Genomic DNA, 6000 nt, shown 5'->3' with positions numbered 1-6000 from the left:
TTTTCGGTGCCTCCACCTCATGCATTGGTCTCTTGGTCAGCAGGTGGGATTGAGATAGAGCTGTTGGAAGGAAGGAAGGAAGGAAGGAAGGGAAAGAAAGAATGAGAGAGAGAAGGAAGAAAGAAAGAAAGGGAAGGAAGGAAGAAGATTGAAAAGAAAATACTTAATTTCCATGAAATTGTTTTTCCAATATTTAGTAACAGAAGATAGTCTCAGAAAATTCTAAAATGCCAACACATAAATGACTCATCCTAATATTTAAGGGTTATGTTTCCATGTTAAACGAATAATTTTGAGGATGAAGAGGCAGCAAATAGTAGAGTTGTATCAGATCGGTTTAAGGGTGTTTTGGTCTTTCCTTTCCTTGTTGTTTAGTGTAAACACCCATGACTCCCAGGATAGTTAAGCAGGATCCCCTCCTCACCAATGAGCCTAATGAGCCACAGTGCTCCAGCTACCGAGGGCTCTTGGAAGAGCATGTGGGGTTGAGAACCACTGGTCCAGGCCCAGGCGGCTCAGCCCAAGATGTGAATTCAGACTGCTGAGGTTCCCTGGGACCGGGGAAAACCAAATGTGAGCCTGAGAGAGTTAGCCTTCACTTTGGAGAAAATGCAGGAGTTCCAGGAGAATTTTCGCCGATCTCAGTCTCTAGACAGGGGGTTCTCTTCTCCTGTGCTCCGACTCCGTGCGGAACTGCTACTATGGAATGAGAAAGACCTCTAAACCCACTCTTTTCAAAATCCATGCCCTTGACGGCTGGAGGACCAATGCTAGAAGCAGCATCTCCTGACTTAAACTTCAGGTGCTTGTGGTGGGAGGGCACAATGCCTGCAGCTGCTGCCCACCTGCTGTGGCTCCTGCCAATCAGGTCCTCCTTCTGAACTTGACTTTTCTTAAAGATAAGAAGGTGAGTGGAAACAGACAGATGAATTGTAAGAGCATGATTATGTCAAGGCTCTATTTCTGGCCAAAGACAAGACTGCTGAGTTGTCATTTTCCGATACGTTTGTTTACTTGACTTGGGAGTAGAGTGGTTTGGAACGGAGCGTAGAAAAATGTGTATATTCCTTTGTCTGACTCCAGGGGGCAGCAGCATCTTGGGTAAAGAGGTCAGCGAGGCATTAACAGCACGTAGGAATTGCCATCCTCTTCCACGTCTTAAACCCTGAGGTAAGGAAACAGGCCCACCAAAACGAATTTTTTTTTTTTAAGAAATATAAAATCTTCAGAAATCATGCTCTAGTTCTAAAGAAACCGTGGTTCCCAGGGGAACCTCAGAACATGAAACTCATTGTTGCGACGGTAATATTTCTCCTGAAGGGTTTTCCTTAGATTTTCTTGGATGGGTTTTCGGTGAGAGCAGATTTATTTTTAACAAGTGCACACACATAGCATCCCCTTTCTTGATGACAAGGACTTTTTATTTTTCCAAAGTACGCCTGGCAAGCCCCAAAGCCAGAGAAATAAGATTGGGAGGCCTGATGTTACACAGTGCGTTCCAAGTGATACCCGAAGCTGCTCTGGTTTCCTGAGTCCTGATTCAATGTGGATGTGTGGTTAGCACTCAGGAGTTTCCCACCTCGTAGCAAATCTGCATCTTTACTCTATTTTTCCATTTTCATTTGTGGGAAGGAAGGAAGGTAACTCAATAGCTGAAGACTCAGAGAAGTCTAATAGAATTGCCAGCTTTTTTTTTTCCCCCTCTGTGTGGCTTTAAGCCCAGTGCTTCCAACAGAAGCCTTTTAAATCCTTGCAGCTAGGAAGCTGAGGTTTCTGAAGCAATGAATATGCATGGCTCACGTAATCTACAATTTATTAGCCTGCTTCGCTGGTCATTATTGAGATTTGATTGTAATGCTTAGTGGCACTAACATCCTCCCACGTCTCCCTAACAACATTTACGGTCAGTAATAATATTAGCTCAGTCCTTGAGCTGTGCTTGGTGGAATGAATCTGCCCCAGCTCAATCTGGCCTCATTACTCCTAACAGGGCCCCCCTGGTCGTGTCACATACCAGTGACATACCAGACAGAGTGACAGCTTTTAAATATTCTCTCTGACATAGTTCATCTGAAATGCTAGCCTTGCCATCAGTGCTACGCACCAGCAAGGGACAGATGATTGAGGAAGAGTTGCTTCTCTGGGTGAGCACGGCACTTGTCGGATGTCCCAACAGTCCTGGGGAGCTGGAGATTTCCCGGAATATGCCCAGGAAAGGCCCTTTGGGGTGGTTCCCTCAGCCCAGGTGGGCACTGAAGGGGCCCATCCTGTCACCCAGTGGCACTGGGCACCCACTTCCCACGGCTTCTGCAGGCTTTGCTGCTCATGGCTGCCTCTTGTGACGGTGGGCACCGCAGCCGCCCAGACCCTGCCTGGCAAAGGAGCCCATAGCTGATGACTGATGGATGCAGAAGCACAAAAGCCCGACCCCTCTGCCTGGACATGTCACTGATGCTCCCGGGCCCCTCGCCGGGTCCAGTTGCAGCCGGGGTTTCACCTGCAATCACGCCTGTGCATGGCCTCCTCTCTCTCCCATCCCTGCTTCCCATCGCTTACTGGCCTCTCCAGGGAGCCATTCGTTGATAAATCAGCTTCACAGGAATATTTGGCTCAGGGTCTGCTTATGGGAGAACCTGGTCTCAGATGGATTCAGTAGGCTCTTGACTCTCCAGCTGTGCACAAGTGTCGTGAACATGCTGCTTCTGAATGTGCTGCTCTGCAGCAAGAGCCTCCCAGCACCCCTAACGATGTATCCCCCCAAACCTCTCCACCTCCACCAAGGCCCAGGGCCTTCCAGTGGCTTGGACTCTCTGTCCAAAGCAACCCGAAGGGATCTGCATCTTTTGATTGCTCATGACTGCCATTCATGTACATACTTCCATTTTATCTTTGCACCAACCACTTCAAATGCATATTCGTAGAACAATTTTATAGTTTAAAAGACTGAAGTTCAGAAAGGTTATGAAAACTGAACAAATTCCCACACCCATAAGATGTGAGGCCTTTAACCCAAGTTCTTAACTCCAAGTCCAGTGAATTTTTCACATACTTCCTACCACGGCCCCACTGCGGTCGGGACACGATGTTCCCAGCTGAGTTTAAGGAATGCTGAGATGAGGTCACATCACAACCATTGCCACAACAGGACAGAGACAAGGCCAGTCCACACCACCACAAGGACCACCTGTCCCCTCATCTGCTGAACATGAGTGACTGTTGTTCTTCCATGATGGCAAGCCTCACCTCGCTTTGGTCCTCCTGCTTCCCAGACAAAAAGAACATTTCTTGGCATCATCCAATCTAGCACCAGCCTCTGCTTCCTAAACTTCTCTTTAAATTAATCCTGAGTCTACATCCTATCAAACACCCTCTCCCCAGCCCCCCTTACCACAGTGCCCCCAGGCTTTCCCTGAATCCTATTCTCCTTTATTGCAGCTACCTAAATAAAGGCATCTTGTTTACTTGAGGTATGTTCCCTATGGTACCATCATCCAGATTTCATTACCCATCAAGTTATTTTTCAAAAATAATTTCTCGTGAATAACTCTGCAGTCGGCTAACACCATGTTTCATGAAAGGTTAGGTGTTATTAATTATGAAGTGCACACGTACCAATAAAGAAAGAAAACACGCTGCCGATTAAACTATGACATCACGCCTCTATGATAGTCAATGACATGCCTGCATCAGTCACATCTGCTTCTTGTGGCTTTATTTTATTTTATTTTATTTTATTTTTTCACATATTCCAAGGGATATGATCATTTCTCCAACTTCAGCTGCATGGGTTGGCATGGGACAGGTCATGTTCTTCCTTGTGCCTCAGTACTTTACTTGTGAGTATCTTCCTTTCTTTATTCACATAACGCAGTTGGTGTGGCTTTGCAAGAAAACATGGAATTGTGTTCATTCCTCTAACATCAAATATTTGCTTCATTAATATCAAATTTATACCCCAAAGCTCTAGTGTGCATTTCTGCCTTCAGAAATATTTCATTTCAAGGTCGAGTTATTGAAGACAATTAAACAGAACACAGCACCAACACGATACACAAAATAAATGAAGGGATGACCAAGTTTTTGTAGGCACAGGCAATGCTGCTAGGTCTCAACTTTGACCTAACCCTCAGGGATTATAAGAAGCAACATGCATCATGATTTTGGCAATAGTAGAATGTGGGAAAGCATGCATTTTAGTATCGATAAAATATATGAAGGCAGCTGCAGTTAATTTTTATTTTGAATAGGATTTCCCATCCTACTATCTTACAATTTAAGTATAAAATAGAACAAAGACCATCTTTAAAAGGAGTAGAAACAAATAAGAACGGTGTTAACCTTTCTCTCATCTAAAGGAGACCAAGTGAAGACACATCACTTTCCTTCTTTTAGAAAAAGAGAAAACGCATTTACATCTATAGAAACAAAATACTTCTAGGACCTACACCTAAGTAGCAATGTCAGCAACACCACCTTTTCAATACATACTAAGTTATGCTTTTGAAAAAACATGATTAACTCCAAATAAAAGATGTAATGCATGTAATTCCATATACACAGACAGGTGAGAAAGGGAGATGCTTGCGTTAGATGGAGGAGGATTTGCCTTGACTCCAGCCTTGGCCAGAAGTCAACTGCTTGTGAGACATCCCAGCCCTAGTGACCCACCCCACTGTATTGGGTGACTTACTCATTCCTTCTAAGTGATCAAATCTTGTGCCATTGGCGCCCCCACCACACCTCCTTTTTATGGCCTGTTTTACCCCTCCCACAGCTGCTGTGAGTATTGGCTGCTGATGGCTCAGAGCGACCCTCTACTTTAAGTGACACTGGGCAACTGAAATCACTTCATCTGTACGTAGCTAGACAGAGAGGTAGCGGGCAGGTTGGGTATTGCTGCATCCCCTGGGAATGGCCAGCAGCCAGTGTTCCCAGCCAAGGATGTTAGACGGCAGGTCCCAATCAGCTGTCCCTTGCACCAAGGTGGGGACTACTCTGTGGTGCAGTTTCTGCTGCAGAGCTCTCCAAGAGATGAGGCTTAAAGGTAGATGGCTACTCTTACTTGACCCCACCCCCTGCTTAACTTGCTGCCTTTACTCCCCCTGCCCATGTCTCCCTTGAGAGCCACCTGTCAACAATTGCATCCACAAGAATTCCCATCTCTGGCTCCAGAACCAAGGGAACCTAATACAAAAGTAAACCCGATCCCAAGGATCTTTGCATTTTCATATTAACCTGTTCCCTTCTCTCCCTCCCTCCCTCCCTTCCTCCTTCCCTCTCCCTCTCTCTATCTCTCTCCCCACCATGTGCAGTCAGCTCTGCTCAAAATACCTAAATCAGGAAGAAAAACCTGGCTTCACCTTAGCTAAAGTAACTCTGCATCTGTTCTCAGCCCCATCTCATGAAGGGGAAGGGACACTTCCAGCTACATCCTCCACCCATCCACCCTGGAGTAAGGAAATGTAGAGATGGAGACATCTCAGGCATTGCCAAGATGTCATTTCAGAGCTTACAGAGAAAGTCTTAAGGAAAAGTTACTTTTGAAACCCTGGACTTTGCTAATACCCATCCATCCTTTTAGTAAGTACCATCCTCATATGTGGTTTCAGAATGAGGGTCAGAAGACAAGTTCCATCCTGTCTCCATCTACTGTCCCTGCCCTTAGGCCAGTAGTGCTGTGACTGGCAGATTTTCCCCAGCCTCCTTCCCTCCTCACTGGGCTTATTTTTTCTGAGTCCTTTCTGTTTCCACATTCAATGTTGATACATAGGTTGCTTTTCCTCTGGACAGTTCTGAAAACAAAGCCCCCAAAGAATTTGAATCAAAATGTCTCTGTGTTGAAAAAAATAAGGAAGTATCCTTTTGAATCAGAGACCTAGAAATTTCTTTGAGGTTATGTTGGCTAAAGTTTAATCCCATTTATCCTCCTTCCATAATACTTTATTTCCATGAGAAATACTTTGATTTTTGCTGTTGAGTTAATTATCATTGTCTCACAGT

Source organism: Vicugna pacos, chromosome 19 (genome assembly GCF_048564905.1).
Source record: "Vicugna pacos chromosome 19, VicPac4, whole genome shotgun sequence".
Lineage (NCBI taxonomy): Eukaryota > Metazoa > Chordata > Mammalia > Artiodactyla > Camelidae > Vicugna > Vicugna pacos.
The sequence above is the reverse complement of the archived record's forward strand: the minus strand, read 5'-3'. Positions refer to the sequence as shown.